We start from the raw sequence: 24376 nt of genomic DNA on the forward strand, positions 1-24376 counted from the left end.
CCTCCAAGTGGCCAGTGGTCAACGATCAATCATGAGAGCCAGTCTCACTGAATGGACGTCGGGAGGGGGTGCCCTGAACATTTCAGCAGGGGCAAAGTTAGGGCCAAAACCTGTCCCCTCGCTCCCCACTTGAAGTCAGGTGGCATCCCCTCTTTGCCCCATCTCACAGATGATGGTGTGAAGAATGAATTAAACAAAAATATTTAAACTTATGGAACACTTGGGACATCTGCACTAAAGGGGAAAAAAAACACTATTTCTACAATATTTCACAGATCTAAAGTAAGTGTGTCCTACTTTCAGTAAAACCAATACATTTAAAAATTGCCATTTGAAACCAGATATATCAGAAGTAAGTTGTCCAACTTAGAAAAATGAGTTCGCTCCACACAGGCCAAGGCCTCTATTTTATACTCACCAGGGAATGTCTAGCACATAGCCCAAGACCTGACACACTGCATATCCTCAAAAGACATTTGTTGTATAAGAGAATTATCTCTGTTAAGTAGCCTGTTCCCCGGGTGCATTCAATGTACCACAGAATTTACAAACATTTCCTTCCCATGGCGTCATTCTTGCCATGCAAGGTGCAGCAGGTGAGAGAAACCAGAGATGCAGCTGTGGCCTCGGAGGACTGTTTCCTGGGAGATGTCCCCTCCTCTGGGTCCATCGCCTCTGCTGAGTGTTTTTCCAGCATCCCAGGCATCTCCAGCCCCATGTTCTATTAGTACTGAGTGGGCAGGGCTGCTTTTTTGTTTTATGAAACTGCTTCCTGGCTTTCCAATGACAATCCTAAAGAAGAGAGAGCAGCTGATTTCCAGTCTGGCTGTGGGTTTGCTACTGACTAGCACCTGGGGAGTCTACTCTGTCTGTGGCTTCCTAGAAGATAATGAAGTTCAGGGCAGGGTGCAAATGGGGACAGGCAATGCACTGTACCTGATGCTGTCTCCACAGCACACCCACGTCTACCTCTTTGTTCCAAAATATTTGTTTCAGCCAAGTGTGGTGGTGCATACCTACAATTCCAACACTTTGGGAGGCCAAAGCAGGAGGATCACTTGAGGCTAGGAGTTCAGGACCATCCTGGGCAACATGGCCAGACCCGAGCTCTACAAAAAATTTGAAAAGTTAGCCAGGCATGGTGGCTCTCACCTGTAGTCCCAGCTACTCAGGAGGCTGAGGCAGAGGGAGCCCTTGAAGCCAGGAGTTCCAGTCTGCAGTGAGCTGTGATCACACCACTGTACTCCAGCCTGGGCAACAAAGTGAGACCCTGTCTCTTAAAAAATAAAAATGAAATAAACGTTTGTTTCCATTCCCAAAACATTTGTTACTTCCATGTGAATCAGGGAGGAGTAAAAAATGGTTCCACAGAAAGCCTTCTGATGGGCTTCTAGGGAATCCACACCAAGACGGATCCTTAATAAAACACTCACTTCCTAAACAGGGAAATGACTCAGAGGCGACTGCGTCTCCTTTTCTTTCTGTAATTTTTATTATTTGTGCTGTAAAAATGAATAAAGACTCACTGCAACATATTTGAAAACAGGGAAAAAATATATAAAGAAGAAAACAAAAATCATCCATCATCTTATCATTCAAAGAGAATCTCTATTAGCATTTTGGCATATTTTATTTACGTTTATGCATGTAGACATATTCCATTAGCCAGTTTAGAAGATATTTCACTTTCAGCTTTATGAGCATTGTCTCACATCATTAACATGCTTCAAATAATTTTATATGGTAGCCTAGTACTCCATTGTATGCACGTACCATAGTTTACTTAACTAGTTCTCCACTGCTGGGGAGGTTAATTCCAGTTTTTAAGGAAGTGCAGTGAACAATTTTGTGCATGCGTCTTTCCCCACATTTCTGATTATTTCCCTAGGATAGGATCCTAGAACTAAATCAAAAGGTATAGAAATCTGGCCGGGTGTGGTGGCCCACAACTATAATCCCAGCACTTTGGGAGGCCGAGGTGGGTGGATTACCTGAGGTCAGGAGTTCGACACCAGCCTGGCAAATATGGTGAAACCCCTTTTCTACTAAAAATACAAAAAAAATTAGCCAAGCATGGTGGGGCATGCCTGTAATCCCAGCTACTAGGGAGGCTGAGGCAGGCAAGAGAATTGCTTGAACCTGGGAGGCAGAGGTTGCAGTGAGCTGAGATCATGACACTGCACTCCAGCTTGGGCAATAAGAGCGAAACTTGTTCTCAAAAAAATATATATATATATAGAAATCCTAAAAAATCATGCTTTCTAGAAAGACGGCACCAATTACAGTTCCATACCGTATCTCTGTGACATGGAGCAGTGTCATCTTTAACCTTCAATAATTTTATAGCTGGAAAATGGCAACTCATTTCCATTCTAATTAACATTTTTATTATTGTTATTATTGGAATTGTTATTGGTGATAAGTGCTTGGCTTGAATCATCTCCCTTCATCACAAAACGCCAATGAGGTAGGCCGTCTTGTCCTCATTCTAAGAGGAAGAAACAAGGTATAACCAAGTGACTTGCACAAGGTCAAACCTCTAACTTCAGAGCCAGGACTCCATGCTTGGCTCCAAAACCACCCACCTGACTATGATACTATGCTAATTACTCAGGGAGTTAAACATTCTTCCATGTATTTTTAGCTGTTGTAGTTCTCTTTCTCTGAATTATAGTAAATTTATTTTCTGTATGGAAAACACCCCCCAGCATGTTGAATGTTTTGACACTCTACACTTGTACCGAGATTCACACATCACCCCCTAACTCCTCCTCAGCTCAACCCAACCCAAACAACCGCCCAACTCCCCACACCGTTAAGTATGACACAGCGTCTTCCCTGTAGGTTAAAAAACATTTAAGCTGGCTTCACCTAACCTCTCTTGAGACTACTTAAAATGTTCCGGAATTTATGTAAGCCTTGATTGAAAAATACCAGTTCACTGACTGGGCATGGTTGCTCATGCACTGTAATCCCAGTGCTTTGAGAGGCCGAGCTGGGAGGATCATTTGAGGCCAGGAGTTCAAGATTAGCCTGAATAACATAGCAAGGACCCATCTCTACAAAAAGTTTTAGAAACAAAAAGTTAGCCATCCATGGTGGTGCACACCTGTGGTCCCGGCTACTGGGGAGGCTGAGGTAGGAGGATCACCTGAGCCCAGAAAGTCGAGGTTGCAGTGAGCTGTAAGCACACCACTGCACTCCAGCCTGGGCAACAGAGCAAGACCCTGTGTCAAAAAAGAAGGAAGGAAGGAAGGAAGGAAGGAAGGAAGGAAGGAAGGAAGGAAGGAAGGAAGGAAGGAAGGAAGGAAAGGAAAGGAAAGGAAAGGAAAGGAAAGAAAAAAAGAAAGAAAAGAGAGAGAGAGGAAGGAAAGAAGGAAGGAAGGAAGGAAAGAGAGAAAGGAAGGAAGAAAGAAAGAAGAGAGAGGAAGGAAGGAAGGAAGGAAGGAAGGAAGGAAGGAAGGAAAAAGAAAGAAAGAAAGAAAGAAAGAAAGAAAGAAAGAAAGAAAGAAAGAAAGAAAGAAAGAAAGAAAGAAAGAAAGGAAGGAAGAAAAGGAGAGAGAGAGGAAGGAAGGAAGGAAGGAAAAAGGAAGGAAGGAAGGAGAGAAAGAAGGAAAGAAAGAGAGAGAGAAAGAAAGAAAGGAGGGAAGGAAGGAAGAAGGAAGAGAGAGGAAGGAAGGAAGGAAGGAAGGAAAGAAAGAAAGAAAGAGAGAAAGAAAGAAAGAAAGAAAGAAAGAAAGAAAGAAAGAAAGAAAGAAAGAAAGGAAGAAAGGAAGGAAGAAAAGGAGAGAGGAAGGAAGGAAGGAAGGAAGGAGAGAAAGAAGGAAAGAAAGAGAGAGAAAGAAAGAAAGGAGGGAAGGAAGGAAGAAGGAAGAGAGGAAGGAAGGAAGGAAGGAAAGAAAGGAAGGAAGGAAGGAAGGAAGGAAGGAAGGAAGGAAGGAAGAAAAGGAGAGAGAGAGGAAGGAAGGAAGGAAAAAGGAAGGAAGGAAGGAGAGAAAGAAGGAAAGAAAGAGAGAGAGAAAGAAAGAAAGGAGGGAAGGAAGGAAGAAGGAAGAGAGAGGAAGGAAGGAAGGAAGGAAGGAAGGAAGGAAGGAAGGAAGGAGAAAGAAAGAAAGAAAAGAAAGAAAGGAAGAAGGGAGAGAGGAAGGAAGGAAGGAAGGAAGGAGAGAAAGAAAGAAGAAAAGAAAGGGCAAGAGAGAAAGAAAGAAAGAAGGAGAGAAGAAGGAAGGAAAGAAGGAAGGAAGGAGGGAAGGAGGGAAGGAAGGAAAGAGAGAGAGAAAGAAAGAAAGAAAAGAAAGAAAGAAAAAGAAAGGAAGGAAGGAAGGAAGGAAGAAATGGGATCCTTGTCAAAGCAGCAATACTTAGGAGCAACTGTATGGGGTCTGATAACATGGACCAGCTTGAAAAAACAGTTCTCCCAAACCCCATGCTAACAGAACACCCATTCTTTTCCTTGTAGGAGGTGCAGCATGAAGTTGATTGTATTTTTTTCCATACAGAGATGGGAATAGCTCGACCCAACAGCTTCCACGACAATGTAGTGTTTAAGTGCACAGCCAGGCCAGCCACTCTCCACGATCGCCACTCCTCAGAAGCCTGAGGACACATGCCACCACCCTCCCCCATAGTGCGCAGAATCACCTGGAAGGATGAGAGCCCCAGAAACCCTGCCCAGGACGTAATTAGAGGACATCCTTGCACCCAACATCGATTCCCCGCGCCGACAGCTGAAGGAAAGGTGAGGAGGGAGGGCATTTATTTCCTTTGAAGTCACCTGCTTGTCCAGGAATTCATGCCGCAGAAAAGTTCTGCAGAATCATAAACAGCCTTGTGGCTGCCTCAGAGCTCATTCTGCAACTCACAGCTGATCATTCGCTTGATTCAGCTCAGGTTGGAGAGATGGATAGGGTTTTCCCACAAATCACTTGATTAGTATGAGAAATCTATATTTCTGCTGTTCCAAGCATTGCAGGAATTTTGGGTTCCCTTTAAATCTGTCTCAATATTATGGTTCTAGAAGCTTTCAGAGTTTCCTTTCCAGGATTTATTTTTCTGAAGGTGCTACCCTGGCAATTCTACCTTGTTGCTCTCTGGTGTCTTTCTTTCAAAGAATGCAAAAACCTTGGCCGGCAATATTTGGGAGGAAGTGCTGTAGCTATGAAAGTCAGAGACAGGTATTGCAGCTTTCTTACCTACCACCCCAGGAACTCTGCAGCAAGCAGCAGCACAGGTTACCCATGACTCGGTCACCCCAGCCCCCTGGCCTGGCACACCCAGAGAGAGAACCCCTACATACCTGCTGCCACGACCACCACCAGCGGCAGCTTTTATCACTTGCCATAGATCCTGGAACACTTTGTATGTTACAGGCACTATGCTAGACGCTTGGCACCTGCACTCCATCTAATCCCCACCCCAAGCCTATGAGACAGGTACCAGGTGTTTCAGAGCTGGGGACACTGGGACTTTGAGCAGCCTCCTGGACTGTTTGAGTGAAGTCTGTGGAGTTACCTTGGATTAGATCAACTTCGGTTCACTACAGCTCTGTGCTCCTAGGTTCTCTATTTCATCCCAAACAGACCACGGAGAGTCAGATGTGAAGAAAAGATGGGTGAATTCTCTTCCCTGCTTAATCCTGAGCCACAAACTCCTTATTGCTGTTATTACTCTGGCACTTGACCTCACCGTCTAAATGAATCCAGTGTGCTGGGCCCTTTTCAACAGGAAGAGTTCCCTCTCAGAGACGTTGATAGACCCAGGGCCAATTGCACATTGCGAGGCCAAAGCCATTCTGGGCTGTGCTGATGGTGCGCTGACATAAACAAGTCCCTTGGCACCCTGGCTGAGGCTCCCTGAGCAAATGCTGTGTGTCCCTTCAGCCTCAGTTCCCACCCTCAGTCCTGGGCACAACAGTCTCCACAAAAAGTCATTCCGCCAGGTATGTGAGCTTAGATGATTCTCTTTCCCAAAGCCCCAAGCCAGTTTCCTTCCCGACAAGCCACATATTCCCTAGTCTGTTTTCCTTTTCCTTCCCCTGTGGACAGAGAAATAGAACCATTAAGTGTTCCATTTCTTCATGGTTCACACAATTTCCCTCTTCCCAGACTACCTGGAATGTCAAACCCCTCTCCAGGAGATCTCTTCCTCTCCTTGCCTCCCTTTCTCCCTCCCTCCTGGATGTCTGAGAGGAAAACAGCAAAGGATTCAGCTCCCACCTTCTGAGATCCACCCTCCCATTCGAATCACACGACCATGGGTAAGTCCCTTCTCTCCCCAAGACAGTTTCTTAAGGTAAAAGTTAGAGAAGGTGGTCTTCCTCTCACTCACGCCTCCCTCATAGAAAGATACTTTTAAAAACAAAGCAAGAGGTCTCAAAAGCAAAAAGCTTTAGGAGGAGAGAAAAAAGTGCCCCGATCTCCCCTAACTCCTCCCCAGCCCAGGCCAATGGACTCTCTGTTGCCCTGCCACCTGTTTGATTTCTAAGGAGAGTGATTACTCTCTCTGGGCAACAACTCTGTTTATTTTCAATACAATCCTACAAGAGCCACCTCCGCAGCAGCTCCAGGCCTGTAGGAATTTATGAAACTGTTTTTGAGGATCTCGATCCATGCCCTCATCCTGGCCTTGTTAATTCAGTCATAACTCTCCAGAGCTCACAGGGCCCCTTTTGCGGTGAAAAGCTCAAGTGATAAGCATCGGCGGAAACCTTTTAATTTTGATTTAGAGACTCGGCATGTCTCTCTGTCATTGGCGTTCCTCTAGCTCTGTGTGCAGGGGGCATTTGTCTCCACGACCCGCTGGACTGAGGTCCTCGCTGTCCTGTCTCGAAGCTTGTGATCCACCATGCTACTCTCTGAGAAAAATGAAGGCATCCAAGAGGGTCCCCACACTGCCCCACCCACCCCATCACACAGCCTCTGGCTACCGACTCCTCTTCCCCTGAGAGCTGTCCAAGAGGCCAGGCCCCACTCCCTCACCCACTCAAGGCCATTCTCACCTTCGACCCACACCCATCATCTTTGTGCTCTGCCCACTGACTCATTTCCATGCAATACAAACATCCCGCTACTTTTCCCATTTTTAAATAAGCAACACTAGCTTTGACCCCACATATTCCTAGAGTTGATATTTCATATTTTTGCGCAGCTTCACAGCTCCACTCCTCCATGAAGCTGTTTGCATGCGCTATCTCCAATGCCTCCTCTTGAACTCACTCCAAGGAACCTCTCGCCTCATCCTCCACCAAAGTGCTGTCATCAGCTTACCCACGGCCTCTACACTGCTCATGTGCAATTTTCGTCCTCATCCTACTTCTTATGCCAGCAGGATTTGACCCAGCCGATCACTACTTTCTTCTGCAAAAATGCTTTGCTTAGTTTCCGAGGCAACCTCCTCTCCTGGTCCACCCCAATCTCCAAGCTGCTCTTGCTAAGTCCCCATTGCTGATTCCTCTTCAGTGTCCCGGATCCAAGGTCAGCAAATCTATGGCCTATGGGTGGGTTTCCTGCTTTGTAAGTAAAGTTTTATTGGAACACAGCCATGCTCCTTCCTTTATATGTCCTCTATGCCTACTTCTGTGCTGCAGCAGCAATACTGAGTAACTGCAGTAAACACTATGCAGCCTGCAAAGCCTAAAATATCTACGATCTGGCTCTTTAAGAAAGAGTTTGCAAACCCCATCCTAGATCTATAAATACTGCCATTCTCAGGATCCGCCTTTCTACGTCCTGTCTGTCTACACTCACTCCCTAGGCGATCTCACAGATACCATGAAACTCTGATCACTCCCAGGGTTCTCTAGCTTAGAGCTCATCTCTGAACTCCAGACCAAAACACAACTGTCTAGAGGGCATTTCACTAGAGCTCCAACAACCCCCAAAACAAACCCACTTCCTCCCTCTCTACTCCTCACAATTTCTAATTTGCTCCTTCTACAGTCTTTCCCACCATCTCAAGCCAAAAGGCTTGGAATCATCCTTGAACCCTCTAGTCTCTCAAACCCCACCTTCAACCCATCAGCAAATCCTGCCAGCTCTCCCTTCAAAATATATCCAGGATCTGCCCTCTCCCTCCCCGCTGTTACCACCCGGCCCGAGACCGTTCCCTTCTTGCCAGGACCGGAGCCTCCTAGGGCGCCTCTGCCTCCACACGGCCCCACTCCACTGTACTATGAACACAGCGACCACAGTAACTCATTTATTCATGTTTTACAATTTTTATTTATTCATGTATTTATTTTAAGACAGAGTCTTGCTCTGTCACCGAAGCTGGAGGGCAAAGGCATGATCATAGCTCACTGCAGCCTCGAACTCCTGGCCTCAAGTGATCCTCCTGATCAATTGTTTTAAATCATGGACGATGTTACTCATCAGCTCCAAACTCCCAGTGGTTCCAGGAAGCACACCCTGTCCTCACTGCTATTCCTGGCACCTTAAGTGTCTCCAGCTTCAGGGACTTCTTGGGCTGGACTGCTGGTGCCCCATATATCCACAGGGACCATCCCTCGCTGCCTTCAGGTCTCTGCCTAAGTGGCATGTACAAGTGAGACCCTCTCACTCCGTTCCCCCTGTGGGGCTTCGTGTTTCTCCCTTGCACTCACTGGCCCTTCCACAGGTTTGCTTGTTTGCCGTCTGTCTCCCCAACTTGGATCTAAACTCTGAGAGGCTGGGAACTGTTTTGTCCATTGCTGAATCCTCTAAGCTTAGAAGTGTACTATCAATTCCCAACATTCTGAGCAATGAATAAAAGAACACATAACATGTCAAAAGCTCATGTCTCTTATTAAGGAAACTGAAGGATGGGAAAGAGAAGCACATTGTTTGCCTCATGGAGAAATCAAAGAACAGAGCCATGGCTCCGAGCTCACACAGCCCCAGAGCCAGGGTATCCCTTGCTAAAGAGACTAAAGCCAACCAGTCCCCAACGACAAAGGGGACAGATCAGGGAATGCCCTGCTGGCATCCTTCTTCAGGCCCCTGGGGATCAGGAGGGGCAAATGCAGAAGCGGCTTCTCTGGAGGCAGACAGAGTAATGCCCCAAATGCCTCCTTCCCTCGCTCTTCCAGGCCTCCAGAGTCACGCAGCTCGTAGTCCTGGCTGCAGCCCAGGAGGGGTGAGTGGACAGCGCAGCACAGCAGACGGTGCACAGGCTTGGAGTCGGCCACTCAGAAGCAGTGTCACCTTGGTGAGTCTTGGTTTTCTCATTTGTAAAATCAGGGTGATGACCAAATCCTTAACATCTGAAAACAGTGTGCAGCCTTAGGCTCCTTTTCTTTCTTTCTGGTTTATGTCTTATCACACCTGAAGAGTCTACCTCTAACTTTAAAAGAGATTATGCACAGGCTTGTTGCTGTGCCATGAGCTGCTCCCGAATTTCTGCACATCCCTCCTGGGTTCTCCAACAACTCCTCACTCTGCTCCCTTTGTTTTTCTTTTTATTTTTCTTGTTGTCTCATAACTTCTCCTTTCTCTTCCCACATTCCGAAAATCCTCCTATCCTAACCGTGCTACATGAATAGTAACTGCTTGAACATTTGTGGTTGGAATGACTGATTTAAAAAGCCGGTTTGGGCCAGGTGTGGTGGCTCATGCCTGTAATCCCAACACTTTGGGAGGCCGAGGCGGGTGGATCACCTGAGGTTGGGAATTCAAGACCAGCCTGGCCAACATGGTGAAACCCCATCTCTACTAAAAATACAAAAATTAGCCAGGTATGGTGGTGGGCACCTGTAATCCCAGCTACTCGGGAGGCTGAGACAGGAGAATCTCTTGAACCCAGGAAGCAGAGGTTGCAGTGAGCTGAGATTGTACCACTGCACTCCAGCCTGAGCGACAGAGCGAGACTTCATCTGGGGAAAAAAAAAAAAAAAAAAAAAAAAAGCATATTTTCTGATTTGTAAAATAAAGATTTGGTATAGGAAATTTGGAAAATACAAAAAAGTTTAAAGAAATCAAAAGTCATGTGTTTCCCAAAGCACGGTAAGAACTGGCAGGAAAGCAACCCTCCCAATCTTCCCTTCTCTTCCTGCAACCCTGCAGAGCAACTGCATTCTCAACAGGAACAAAACCCAGAGAGACAGCAGAGGGGAAACAACAGGTATGAGACCCCTCAACCCACTTCCCCTGCCTCTCAGCTCCCCCTCCCTTCGGTCCTCTCACAGTCGTGTTATCGCAGGTGTAATTAACAGGAGAGACTTCTGAGATGGAGCCTGGAATGCTGGGCCACCTCTTGCCATTGTCCCCTCCCATCCCCCGGTGGAGCCAATCTGCCCCTGAGCAGCCACAGACAGTTCACACCAGGTCTCTGCTCCAGATCCCCACTTGCCCCCAGCACACCCCTCCTGCCTTCCATGAGGCCCGCATCCTCCAAAGCTCAGGGCTTGGGACTCTCTGGCTCCATGAGTCCTGTGAGTCCATGTTCACCCTCACCACCATCCACTTTTCTCAGCGCCTACACTCTACCTCAACTGAATATGCCCATGGACCCAAAGTTATCTCTTACTCTTAACTCCATCAGCATTGGCCAGGGCCGAACAGAGTGCTACTCCACACCCCGCCTTCTCCGGAAACATCAGGTAGACCAGCAGGAAGCCCTTCTCGATGACAGGTAGGGCTGTATTTGCAGGCAGAAAATCGAGCTCATTCCATGCCTGGCTACTATGCCTGCTGCCCTTACAAACTAAGGAGAGTGGCTTTGCCTTTCCAAGTATCGATTTCCCTCTCTGCAAACTGGGGATGCCAGCACCTTCCCCACCCACCTCTGAGGCTTGTGAATACAAAATACCGCACAATGAGTTATTATTAAAATAAACAGAGCAGCAAACAGCCAAGCAACCTACACCACTCCTCTTTGTCCTGCCCTACCTTCAGGCAAGCCTGTCCACTTTTCCCAATTAGCCTGTGAATGGTCCAAGGGCGTGCCCATCAGAGCCATCACCTGCCCTGCTTAGGGAAGGCTCCCTGGAGCCCCAAGGTGGCCCTGGCACACATCACAGAGCCAGCCAGCTGTGACTTTCACCCTGTGGAGACTGTCTCAGGCTGCCCGGAGTTTATGCAACAAAGGAAACCACAGCGGGGAGCAAACACATTCTGGAAAAGCATTAACAAATGCGACACTCCATCAGGAGGAGACCCAGGAGGCCACTTCGGGGAGCCCGCAGCACCCAAAGTCCCTGCTGTAAGTGGGATAGATGCCACGCATTCATTTGGTCTTAATTAATAAGTGGATTAAGCCAAAGGCATGGCTTCTGGGAAGGAAGGACGAAAGAAAGGAAGGGTGGCTTCACGCCTTCTGGCAGAAATCTACCACCCTCTTCTAGAACACACGGAACCCCCAGAGTAGCCCACTCTGGAAACGGCATGGTGTGAGGCAGCAAAGTTTTTTTTTCATACCTAACAAAACCACTCACTGGCTTTGTGACCCTGACTAAGACAGTCTCTTGATCGGAGCCTCAACTTCTCTGCTTGTGAAATGAGCAGTTATATGTGATGCATCCCTTGAAATGCTAAGACAGGCCTGACCACTGCAGGTGACAGGTCCTGGGGGTGGGAATGCATCGAAGAGGAAGGAACAAGGATGTTCCCTGCACAGGGATCTTGCACACTCCACACCTGGCTGCAGCAGATGTCCAGCCCTTACTGACAAAGCAGGCGGCACTTGCCGGATTTCCCGTGAGCGTTTATCTTCTCCCACCAAATGGACTCAGGATGCAGGCATTTCGCATCTTAGTGAACAGCGTCGCACCCAGCTTTGCTACATGGATAGTCACTGCTTGAACATTTGTCGTTGGAATGATTGATTTAGAAAGCATGCCCTCTAATTTGTAAAATAACATGTTTACTGGAGGAAATTTGGAAAGTACAAAAAAGTTTAAAAAATCAAAAGTCTTATGTTTCCCAAAATGCAGTGATAACCACTATGAAGATTTTGATAATATAATATTCTGTTCTAGTTTTCAGGACTACATACACCTTTTGTTTTAATTGCAATTATAGTCTATTTACTTTTAAGTCTTTACTTACTTAATATATATTACCAGCATTTTCCCATATTCTTATGTATTATTCAACGTAATTTTAATAGTTTTCTTGATTTCCATTTTATGGAGGAGCCATATTGTATTTAATTAATGCCTTCATGCAATGTTTTGTTGTAATGAATAATGCTGAAAGGAATATTCTTAATTAGAACTATTTTGCACATCTCTAACTATTTCCTAGGATAAATTCCTAGAAAAGGAATTGCTTACTGGTTCAAAGGGTATATTTTTTTAAGACACATCTCCTATGTTTCCAAATTATCTCATTTCACATATCCGCCAGCTAAGTCTAAAAATGTCTATTTCCCAACAACACTGGATATGACGTTATCATTTTTAAATTCTGCTAATCTGTTAAATGGATAATGATACCTTGTATTAATTTCACATTTTTGTTATTAGTGAGGAGAGACATTTTTACATATTTTTCTGGCCACTTATTTCTTTTGTTATGCGAACTGTCTATTCCCATTCTTTGCTCACTTCTCTATCAGGGAAAGGCTGATTTTTAAAAACACTTTTCAAAAAAGAGAATGAATCCACAAACGCCCTGAATGACCCCATTCCCCACGTCTCACAACCACCTCCATTGAGGCATTAATTCAAATGTCCAGTGTAGATCCTTCTCCTATAGTTTAAATCCATTTCCTCCCATCCCATCTTCAGTGGGAACACTGCTCTCTCTTTCATTTAACACCATGACCTTTCTTTGTCACCTGTCAGCTTTTCCTCCAGGGGATGAATAATTCCTCTTCATTTTTCCCTGATCTAGTGTAACTTATGAAGTCAAGTATCTGCATCGATGCTGCCCTCCTCCCCCTCCCCATTGCCACTGTCTTCCTGCGGACCCTCGCCATTTCTCACCTGGACAGCAGCAAATTACTTCTGAACTGGCCTCTCTGGCCCAAGTGTGACTGCCTCCCCTTTGTGCCCCTCTCAAACCTCACCTCCACTCTTCATTTCACAACTGCTGGACCATTTTTCCTAGATGCAAATGTGAGCATGTCATTTCCTGCTTGACACTTTTCTGCTCCTTCATGTGGCAGTGACCCCTCCCTACCTAGTGGGCATCCACAACCCTAGCTTCCCTTGCCCCCAAAACATGCCTCGTATGAGCAGATTCAGCAACATCTACATCTCACCGACACATTGTGCCAATCATGCGCTGGATGGAGTTTTGCCACCATGGCACCCTCTTTCCCACCCTCCTCCCATCCACCTGATGGTACCTATTCAAGCCTCAGGTCCCATTCAGGTATTCCTCGCTCCCGGAGGCTCCTCTGCCTGCCCAAAATAAGGAGAATCATGGGGTACCCTGCACCCAGATGTACTCTATCCACTTAATACACCTGACTATATTCCAGTAAGGTCTGTGGCATCAAAATCAAGGGCAGGGGTTGGATGTGGCAGTGTGTGCTTGTAATCCCAGAGCTTTGGGAGCTAAGGTGGGAGGACTGCTTGAGGCCGGGAGTTCGAGGCTACGGTAAACCATAATTGCACCATTGCACTCCAGCCTGGGCAACAGAGTGGGGAGAGGAGAGGAGAGGAGAGGAGAGGAGAGGAGAGGAGAGGAGAGGAGAGGAGAGGAGAGGAGAGGAAGGAAGAAGGGAGAAGGGGGAAAGGGGAAGGGGGAAGGGGAAAGGGGGAAAGGAGAAGAGGGAAGGAGAAATTGAAGACAGTGTGGTGATCTCAGTGAACATCATTGCGAGTGGTAAGGACACATAGTGGGCACTGGGTTGGCCACCCTGCCTGGTGTATCCCTTGGGTTCTTTCCATGGTCCATGTGGGCTGCTGTGCCCTCAGCAGATGGGCACTGCCGTCCCTGGGTTTCCTCCCTTTCTGGGCTGACCCCCCACTCCTCCTGCATGTGCACCTTCCCAGGCTTGAGCCTGTCTCACTTCCTGGGCTCCCTGCCTGGCCCACCCAGCCCCTGGCGTTCCCTGGGCCCTCTGCCCCGAGACTTCTCCAAGCCTTGTCTCAGCCAATCTCTGGAAGGGCACCCTGCCCTGCTGCCTGAGGGGCTGATGGTCTTGTTGGGCCAGTTCTTGAAGGAGAAGAACTCCCCCTTCCCTCTGGTAGATCCCCTAGTCCCTAACCCCATGTGGGGCACAAAGGCCCAGGATGCCTTTGTTAGCACAAGGATGCCCTGGCCAGCCAGGGGCATGGAAGGGTCGTGCCTCCCCACAGGACACTGACTGCCGACCCCGCACTGTCCTCTTGCTGCCTAGCTCAGCATTAACTGGGGTGCTTTCTTCTTTCTTCTCAGGGCTACACACAGGATAGTTTTATTTTGTGGCCCTCAGTTCACCAATTTATCTCGCTTCCTATGTGGCTAAAACCAACACAAAGAAAAGCCTTCCACAGCTGGCCACAGCCTCATTCTCAAAACTGTGAGACTCCCTGACTTCACTGACAGCCCGCCTTTGGGTCTGGAGCTAGGCCACCATGTATGTGGCAGTGTACACTCTCCACTGGGCCACCCCTCCACCATCCCCGAACGCCCTCACATGGTATGTTTCATCCTGTTCTGTAAGGTAACAGTTCATGTGTCTTACCCATGGTGTTCCCATGGTATGGGCCCGTCTTGTTTCATTTATCCAATGAGAAGTTTGCAGAGATAATCTAAAGTCTCTCTTCCCTTCATAAGATTCAGATTAAGTACCTCATTCCTCCCGTGTCTCTCTACTCATCCTCTTCTGGTCTACCCATCCCCTCCTCTCAGCTCTGGTTTCTAGAACACATTCCCATCACCCTGGCCTCAGAGCCACACTCAGGAGCCCCCACAGGGATGGGTCAGCAGCCCCTCCCAACCACTCAACCAGAACTAAAGAGTCATCGGCATAAATAGGGAAGGTGGAGCGGAGTGCATGGTGTTAGTAACAGGCACTCAATAAATATTGCTTAACCACAGGTGTCCCTGTCTTTGCCATTTGGTTACAGAGAAATTAAGAGCCTAGAGAGAGCAAACAGTCTATTCAATTTGGAAACGAGAAGAAAATGAGCTACAAAGCAAATAACACTGACTTGGGAGATGGAGAACCTGGATTCTGGTCCTCCCTCTGCTATCGGCCACTGTGTGACAACGCCAAGGCCTGCTACCTCTCTGGGCATCATCTTCCACATCTGGAAGTGAAAGATTAGACTTGATGAAAGATCCCCACACAGTCGACAGAATCTGCCAGTCCAGGTGGCAGCTGGTGCAGGGCAAGGGAGGGGTCTCCAGGCTCAGGGTAGCAGCCCAGGCAGGCTACACTCCTTTTTCCTTCATCCCAGGGACTCTGGTTTTCAGCCACTTCAATAGCCCCAGAGAGAAGGTGAGGTTTTGGAGAAATAGGTAAGGATTCTCATCAGCAGAGGGCACAGATGCCTGGATGCGATGGCCCTTGTCTTTCCCACCTCACAGATCCGTGGCTCCTCCTCCAGCTAAAACCCCTGGCTTATCCATTTCCTAAAGACCATCACAGAGGCTCAACAACCTTCCCTTTTTAGCACTCTTGCTGATGGAAAATTCTTCCTCATACCTAATCTAAGTCCATCTGCTGCAATTTCTGTCTATTTTCTCTAGTTCAATCCTTGCTGGAGATGGAGAACAGCTGGTCGCCATCCTCCATATAACATCCCCTCCTAAACCAAAATCAGTTATTACATCAGCCCTCATCCTGTGTTTCTTCTGGTACAACAACCACTGTTCCCTCCGAGCTGCCCTCATGGATTCCAGCTCTGAAAGCACTGCTGATCACCATGGCCCACACGGGAGGATGCTCTGCAAGCTCCAAGAGCTTCCAGAGCTGTAGCATCTGCAGTGGGATGTAGGGCTCTGTGGCAAAATCGAGAGAGAAGGTTGGAGCGGAAAGGAGCCTGTGAGGACGTGGTCCTGACCTCTGGCTCTATGTCTAAGGGGATTGAAAGTCAGAAAGGGCACATAAGCACGTGCCCAAGTTCAAATCTGAGGGTTCTAGCTCAAGTGCCAGAGTCCAGATAGTAACATCACAAAGTCCTGAGACACTGCAGCATATTTTCAGCATGGGTCAGAGCAGGACCAGCCAGAGCTAAAAAGTGAAGACCACCATTCCTCACCCTGCTCCCCATCCAAACTCTGTCTACCCAATCCCGCTAGCAGGTGCCTGGAATTCGACTGCACACATCTTTTGTTTTCTTTCCAGCTTTTTAATTTTAGGTCCAGGGGTACATGTGCAGGTTTGTTATAATGGATAAATTACATGTCGCGGGGGTTTGGTGTACAGGTAGATTATTTCGTCACCCAGGTAATAAGCATAGTACCTGATAGGCAGGTTTTTGATTCTCACCCTTGTCCTGCCCTCCACCCTCAAGTAGGCCCCTATTTTTCCCCTCTTCATGTCCAAATGCTTAGCTCCCACTTATAAATGAGAACATGCACACATCTTTGATTTCCTTTAAGAACTTAAATACCTCTGTAAGTGGCAACACTATTAACTGTTCACACCTTAGTATGAATGAGTAGATTCGATCCTTTCCAACTATTAATAGATTTAGGGGTGAAAACAAAGAACAAAGAAACTGAGAGCACAGCAGACAAATTTCCCTGCATGCTAATGTTTCCAAGGTCAGCTCTGTGCATGGGGCTGCAGCAGGCACAGGCCTCTGCACAGTGGCGCAGTGAGGGCTTGCGCCTGGTGGGACTCCCTGGGTGTCAGACAGGACTGTGCTTCAAAGCATCTGCCCTGTCCGCCTCACACAGGTCAGCTGCACCACTCCAGGTGCTCTGGCGAGGTCTGCATACAACTGAACTTGGGGAAAGGATTACCTCATTGCTCCCCCAGGACAGGTTCCCATCACATCCCACAGTTCCTATTGTCCCCTAGTTAACTCTTTCAGGAGTGAGGTGCACAAGGCATCTACAATTAGATCTCCACCCTGGGGACCCCTGAAATGACAGGAAGGAAGAAACAAAAAGTAACCAGGAAAGAGAGGTACCCCTGCGCATCAGATTAAGATTACCTAGATACCTGCTTCAGTGTGAAATATCTCCCAAGGGGGGGAAGGGAGGAAGGGAGGAAGAGGCACGAGCATGAGAAAGAGAGTGAGACAGATGAACAATTTACTCATAATTTGGGCTATGAAAATTTCCTAAATGAAAGATGAAGAGGGAAAATAACAGAGTGTGGTTAATACATTTCAAGGTCTAGGTTTCAAAACAGCCTTCACCCCACCTTTAATAGATGGAAATAGTGTGCTCCAACCTCTTCAACTTTCTGAGATGTTCCTGAGTGTTTCAAACCTCCAGAAATACCTTCCCCTAGGACAGTCAGGGAATTCACACATCCACAGAAAAAAACAAGACATTGCAAAAGCGTTTACCAAAACAAACACAATAGACGTGCTTATTAGATTTCCCCAAAGCCACAAAATTAAATGTTAAAGTAGAAAGCAAAAAGGCTCTTCTCTGATAAAAATTTTAATATGTTTTCAGTCTTATTTCAGGGGACAATTGTCGTTAACAGAAAAATCAGCACAAAATGACAAGATCAAAGTAGGTTGGCAAAAAGATTACTTACGGATATGTTTAGGATGAAAAGGGATAACAGAAGGATGACAGGGATGGAGGGACAGAAGAATAAAGAGAGGACTTTTATTTGCCAGGTAACTCACGCAGGGCTTGGAAAAGCAGAAAGACACAACCCCTTCCCACCATAGTTGGTTAAAAGAGAGAGAGAGATCCAATTTGGCCAATTGGGAAGAGGAGAAAACGCTGGGTCCGTGGATGGTGCTTATCCAGGGTCCTGGCCAAAGCCATCATGTTTGATGAAATGACAAGTAACACATTTAATCTCCTGAGCATCCATCGGTCTTTGCATACACAAACAGGCACGCAGCTTCACAAGGAGTTAATTAGCCTAACACCAGCAATTCGATTCTCCAAACTGGATCGCAGCAGAGGTGCTGGGTCCTGGGTTTCACACCTCACCCCATCCAAGGTGAAGCTGTGATGAGGGTGTTTTGCACTTCGTCAATTATTTTTCAGCTCCTAGGATCCTTTTTTTGGTCTAAAGTTGTTATTTTAATGATCTCTGTTCCGAATGGGGAAATACAAGAAAGAGGAATGAGGAGGAGGCAGAGGGAAGGAAAGCAAGCGCTCCAGTGTGTCCCACTTGTACTTTCCAAGGCCCCCTCCACCCCCTCCCCCAACACTGCCTCTTCTCTCTATGCATGAGTCACCCTTCAGGAGCTGTTTCAAATGCCTTACTTCTAATGTTTCCTATCATGATAGAAATCCAACAGACTGGCATCAATTAAAGGGAACCCCCAGTTTTGCTATCCTCAAACTCAAAAGCATTTTCTGGTTTCCTTACCGCCTTCATGAAAGCCAAGGTGCTCTCATGCAAGATCCCCCATGTGCTGGCGACTGCCCCTCCTGGGCTCCCTGGGGGTCACGTGCCCCGGAGAGGCCACAGAGGACGACCTCCATGGCTAACCATGCCCACCGGCTGGGAAAAGTTCAGCTTCCACTCCAGGTACCCCAAACACAAAGGGATTATAATTGGCAGGGCTGCAAATTTGTTTTGTTTACTGTCAGATAGGATGTACAGAAGAGAACGCTGATGGTATTTTGACCCCCATCCCCCCCAAAAAATAGGCAGGCATTTTTTTTTACCATTGTAAATAGAGCTTCAATAATCACAGTTCCCACCCAAAATAGCTGCCTACAGGAGGTGGAGGAGAATCTGTTGTGGTGGTTAAAGAAAATAAGAATTAAAAAGTGAAAGGGATTTGTGGAGCTGGAGAATCAAGACTATCATCTGCATCTCCGCGGAAGGGTGCCCTGAGGAAGAGGTGTCACTGGAGAATCCCTCCCCAAACATGCATTTCTTGTCGGGACTGGGAATCGAATTCCCCAGCTGCAGGTTTAACGGGAATCGGAGAGAAGAAAATCATCTGAACTCTCCAACACCCCTGGGACTTGGAAGATCTCCCCCAGACTATCAGCTTCAGAGTATCCCGCAGGTAGGCAGCGTACCTGGTGAAGTGCGGTGGGCACACAAGCCGAAGCTGCCTTCGCAGAAGAGGAAGGAAGTTCAAGACCAAGCACATTGCCTGCTTCCCCATGGGTCACTGTTTCCTAGTGGCTCACCTCCCTAACATCTCCCTTTGGCAGAAGGGAGGCAGAGGGAGAAAGGAGTTTCCCAAGGGTCTCAGAGCAAGAGAGTCCCTTGAGGTCTCATGATTTAGAACGCTCAAGGGTGCTTCTGGGCTGAACCAGCTGCCTGCCAGGGTGAGCTGTTTTACTTGAAGAGCAGTTAGCAGAAGCAGTGTGGATGGTGACTTCAGCATCACCTCTGCCACAAATGCACCTGTGCACCAAAACTACCTGCGCACCTACAGGGAGCCAGCCCCTCCACCAGCCTCCACCTCCCAGAGCTGCGGGGATGCTCCGGGCCAGGCACCCGTTCTGGGGACAAGGGAGTAAGCTTCAAACAGTACCAAACCGAACTCTCTAACCCGTTTTTTTGTTTGTTCTTTCTTTTTTTTTTTTTTTTTTTTTTTTAGGACACCCCAAGCCTCGAAAGTCTTCCAGAGTTTTCAGGAGCTAATTGATTATGTGATTTCTTTTCCTCTGAGAATTGTTTTGATGGTGTGTCACCAAGTTGTCACGTAGGTGCCCACCAGGTCAAACAGAATAGCCCACCCCCACCCGCCCCCCACCCTGGGGAATGTCTCCTTCCACCAAATAAAATGAACTGAGACAGGGCAGGAGGCAGGAAGGAAGCAGAAGTTTGAGGAAGGACTCCAGCTGAAGGTCACAATAGTTTGGGGAAGGCAGATCAAGGTAATACGAAGCGGAGAGACCCTATAGTGGAAAACACAAACAACCAATCACGTTTCTCGGAACCAGCCTACCCATGATGGGTGCACCAGGAAGCAGCACATCCTGGGATCCAACTTCTTTCACCCAGCACACCCGAATCTCCACCCCAGCCCTACAGACACTCTAGCCGGATACCAGACCTAATTAGACAGACCTGAGCGCAGCTAATTAGAAGTAGTAAACAAGCCTATTTCTTGCCAGCGCAGAAGTTTCCCAAATTGTCCGCTTGTTTTCCTCCCAACAAAAGACAGTGATTTCCCACCTTTGTCACATTTCCTACCAGAAACTTTTCTTTCTGCAATCCCTCCACCTAGGCTAAACTGCAAAGCCACTGGCAATGGAGACGCAGGCGCTGCACCCCCGGGACACAGGCAGAGGTACCTTTTCCGCGAAGCAGAGGGGCCGGTGCCCAGAGGCCAGCTGCCCTGCCGAGCAGTGGAGCGAAGCTGTGGGCTGGAGCACGCTGAGGATTACGCGTTCCTGTCTCTGCGACCAGACCTTTCGGCAGCTCGGACCAACTGTGCTAGCGATGCACTTAGCAATTATCTGCTGGCGCCGACGCCCCGCCCTCTGCTCTTGCGATTGGCTCTCCAGTCCCGGGCAGGACTGCATTGGTTTCAGCCGACCTCACTCATTGCTTTGGCTCCTACTATTATCTAAGCCATCAAAGGAAATAATTCCATGTTTCATTGACAACCTGTAAGGCTCTCCTCCAGCCCAATGTGGGGGCAGGACCCGGGAGGCCAGTGGAGAGAGGGGAGGCGAGTGGGAAAAGGTGGGGGAGCGGGGTGGGGGAAGGAGGTGGAGGGGAGAGGAAAAGAACAAGAAGGTGTGGGGGGTAGGAGGGTAGGAGGGAGAGAGAGAGAGAGAGAGATGGAGCTATCAAGCAATCAGATTCTTGCTCTAGCATTTTAACTTCCACAAAACAGAGCCCATAGCAACAATTTTCTGGCTTTCTTTTTCCCCCTAACTGGTAAATGTTGCTGAGGGCAGACAGAATAATAACTATGGGGTGTCTGCCGGCATGAGACAGACTCTAGAAAGCCGAGCAAGGTTGAGGGCTGAAGGAATGGAGTAATGCTTTTCACAGGGCCACCCTGGAGGGCATGTGAAGGTCATGGCAGATTGTTTGGAGAGCATGGTAGGTGCATACCTGGAGTTTATCTATCAGTACTTTATCTCACAGTCTCCCTCATCTCCCAACCTGCGGAGACAATTTTCCTTTGCACCCTATCCAAAGAGTCTCAGAAGAGCTTTTCTTAAAGTCCCTAAAACTCTGGAGTTTCTCACTGTTCTCACTGAGAGGTCCAGAGAGCCAAGCATTCTAGAGCTAAGGATTCTGCTGGGCCCCTCACTCTGGTTTATTCTGACACGGCTTAAATTAATCGCTTAGACTTTCATCGACAGCCTAAGCACAGGAAGAGAGAACATACCCATCAAAGGGTGGGAACAGCTTAAACACCTTTCCTTGTTCACCAAGAAATCATAAAGTCTCACCCCAGTTAAAATGGCTTTTATCCAAAAGACAGGCAATAACAAATGCTGGCAAGGATGTGAAGAAAAAGGAATGAACCCTCCTACATTGTTGGTGAGAATGTGAATTAATGCCACCACTATGGAGAACAGTATGGGGGTTTCTCAGAAAACTAAATATAGAGCTACCATATGATCCAGCAATCTCATTGCTAGGTATATACCCCCCAAAAAGAAATCGGTATCTTGAAGAGATACCTGCACTCCCATGTTTATTGCAGCACTATTCACAACAGCCAACATCTGGAAGCAATGCAAGTGTCCATCAACAGACAAATTAGATGAAGAAAAGGTGATACATATGCACAATGGAGTACTATTCATCCATAAAAAAGAATGAGATCCTGCCATTTACAACAACGTGGATGGAACTGGAGGACATTCTGTTAAATGAAGTAAAACAGGCATGGAAAGACAAACTTCACATGTTTGCATTCATTTGTGAGAGCTAAAAATTAAAACAATTGAACTCGTGGATATAGAGAATAGAATGATGGTTACCAGAGGCCAGGAAAGGGCAGCGGGGAGGGGAGGAATGGTTACTAGGTACAAAAATAGAGTTAGATAGAATGAATAGGATCTAGTATTTGATAGCACAACAGGTTTATCACAGTCAGCAAAACATATTATACATTTTTAAATAACTGAGAGTACAATTGGATTGTTTGTAACAAAAGGAAATGCTAAATGCTTGAGGTGCCAGATACCCCATTTACCCTAATGTGATTATTACACATTGCATGCCTGTATCAAAATATCTCATGTACCCCATAAACATATACACCCACTATGTATCCATGAAAATTAAAAATTAAAAACATTTTAAAAAGAAATCATAAAACACAAATTTTGACCTTCCTCTCTCCTTAATGTATTTGTCACCATATGGAAAAGACAACACTTGGCAACTAAATTTTCTTAACTAAGTAAAATATTTATTATTAATGTTTCTAAAATAAAAGAGTTTTTATAAATCAATAAGTAGAAGACCTATAACCCAATTCAAAAATAGCAAAGGACAAAATTGGCTGAATTTTTTAAGACAGAATTATAAAAAAGGTCTTTTAAAGAAAGCTTTTAGAATATCAAATTTCGAATGATCCAGAAACTAATCCTTCAGCCTTCTCATCCTAGGATCTCCATGTCTTTGGTGAGGCTATGGTTCCAGTCCTGCCCTGGCCTCCCCTGGGGCCTTGAACAACTGTAGTCCTTATCTTCAGCTGCATCCTCTGCAGCAAATGGCAGGCGCCCCAATGCCTTGTATGGTGACTTTCTATTTCATGCGTACATGCCTGGCTTCCCTAAATACATTTCAAGCCCTGTAAAGACAGAGAGGGTATCATACATATCTTTATCACTCCACAGATAGCACCTGGCACTCAATAAGTGGTCTGACTACTAAAACCCAATCCAAAGCATCCAGGGTGCACAGCCCTGAGCCTCATGCGATCCTCATTCCACTCGATTACTCTTCCAGCTGAGCAGAGTGTGGACAGGGCCCACTCTGGAGTCCAGGAGCTAAAAATTCAGGACTAACCACTGTGAAATACGGCAGCTCCAGAGTCACTTGGGGCTCTCACTACATGTTCTCTCTGGAAAATGAGGCAGGTCTTCACCCAGCGCCTTCCTTCTCCCTCAGGCATTTGAAGGATATGAAAGGATGCGGGAGGGGCATTGTACTTGTGAGGCATAACCTCAAAAAATGAAGTCCTTTCCATAATGGCTTTCCAAATGTCAGCATGAGTAGGGGAGAGTGGCCGTATATTAGGAATTCAAAACTAGGGCAAGGGATGTAACAAAATATTTGTTTTCTCTTTCATTCCTTTGTCTAGGTGAAATTCACGCAAAGGCACAATAATGAAACTAAACTTAGCTATACATTTGAAATTGACACTGTCCTAGAAAAACTGGTGTGTTCAGTCATGGTGTAAAAACCATAAATAACACTTTTATTATTTAAGCAGTACGATTTTTGCTTTCGAGTGAAAGTAGGCTTCAGCTTTGTGCCTTCATAATATCTCTTTTTCCTCCCCCACTAAGAAAATAAGAGAAATAAACTAAATTATAAGAAATCTCTTGAGTACCTATCAAAGGTTTAGTTGTCTCTGAAGGAGAAGGAAAACATTTCAAGTGATTTTATAAAATGCTTTGTCTAAAACAGCATGTCCTTACATGTACTTTTTGCCTTTTGAAGATGAGAGAGAGAGAAAGAAAGAGAGCAAGCCGCAAACAGTTGTTTATGTCAGTGTCTTTTAAACTGCCTGGTCATAAAATATTCTCTTTGAGAGAAGGATGCTTCCTTTGTGTCCCATAGATCAACCGCTTAATTCTGAGAGTTAGAGAATGAATATTAAGTATGAAGATTCCACTGGTACTTGCATTTGTATTAAATATCAGCGCCATACAATTTAAATTCATTGGGGTATGAAATGTACCAAATTCCATTTTGTGGGCCGTACTCAGCAAAGCAGTCCATTTTGATTTAACAGTTTCAGGACATTAATGGTCGGAAAGGCTTTTGGGGGTTCCTGTTCCATTTTGAGTAATTAGGGAAAGAATGTGGGTTTCTTTATTAAAACACAAATTACATAGCAGCCGCCAGAACCACCATCTTCCTTGTGGGTAACCACTTGCTACAACAAATTACCATGACCTACAGTAGGAGGATGGAGAAATCTTGCATTTACTTGTCCGTTTATGCCATTTTCTCAGTTATCATTTATTTATGCCAAATTCTGTTTCTAAAAGGGAGAAGAGGAGAATAAATTTAGGCAATGCCAAGAAAGAGGGAAATGTGTGAAAACAAGAGGAAAAAAAAAAGAGGGTGACTTTCAACACTACATCTTTGCGTATTGACTTCAGCCATACAATACTATTTCAGTGAAAACATAGTATTAGCAGGATTTCTTGAACCCAGCATTGGAAGAACGAAAGGTTGTTCAGAAAACTTCTCCCAGCAC

At 46.5% G+C, this 24376-nt stretch overlaps 1 protein-coding gene and 1 long non-coding RNA gene across 11 annotated transcripts in view; both read right to left on the reverse strand.

Moving 5' to 3' along the window:
- The window catches only part of ZMAT4 (zinc finger matrin-type 4), a 372370-nt gene extending 351654 nt beyond the window's left edge, over nucleotides 1-20716 (reverse strand). For 7 of the 10 annotated variants that reach the window (XM_073999978.1, XM_005563160.5, XM_015454377.4 and 4 more), the window contains exon 1: nucleotides 20265-20405. The gene's annotated coding sequence lies outside the window, so the exon portion shown is untranslated. Of the gene's footprint in view, nucleotides 1-20264 lie in introns of all 10 variants that reach the window. The other 3 variants (XR_012416914.1, XR_012416912.1, XR_012416913.1) reach the window with 1 other exon arrangement.
- Nucleotides 17464-18442, reverse strand: LOC141407511 (uncharacterized). Its single transcript, XR_012416915.1, has 2 exons — nucleotides 18370-18442; nucleotides 17464-18087 (listed from the first exon to the last, which is right to left on the reverse strand). It is a non-coding gene; the product is annotated as an uncharacterized lncRNA (long non-coding RNA).
- Nucleotides 20717-24376: the final 3660 nt, after the last annotated feature.

The sequence above is a fragment of the Macaca fascicularis genome, chromosome 8, assembly GCF_037993035.2.
Source record: "Macaca fascicularis isolate 582-1 chromosome 8, T2T-MFA8v1.1".
NCBI lineage: Eukaryota > Metazoa > Chordata > Mammalia > Primates > Cercopithecidae > Macaca > Macaca fascicularis.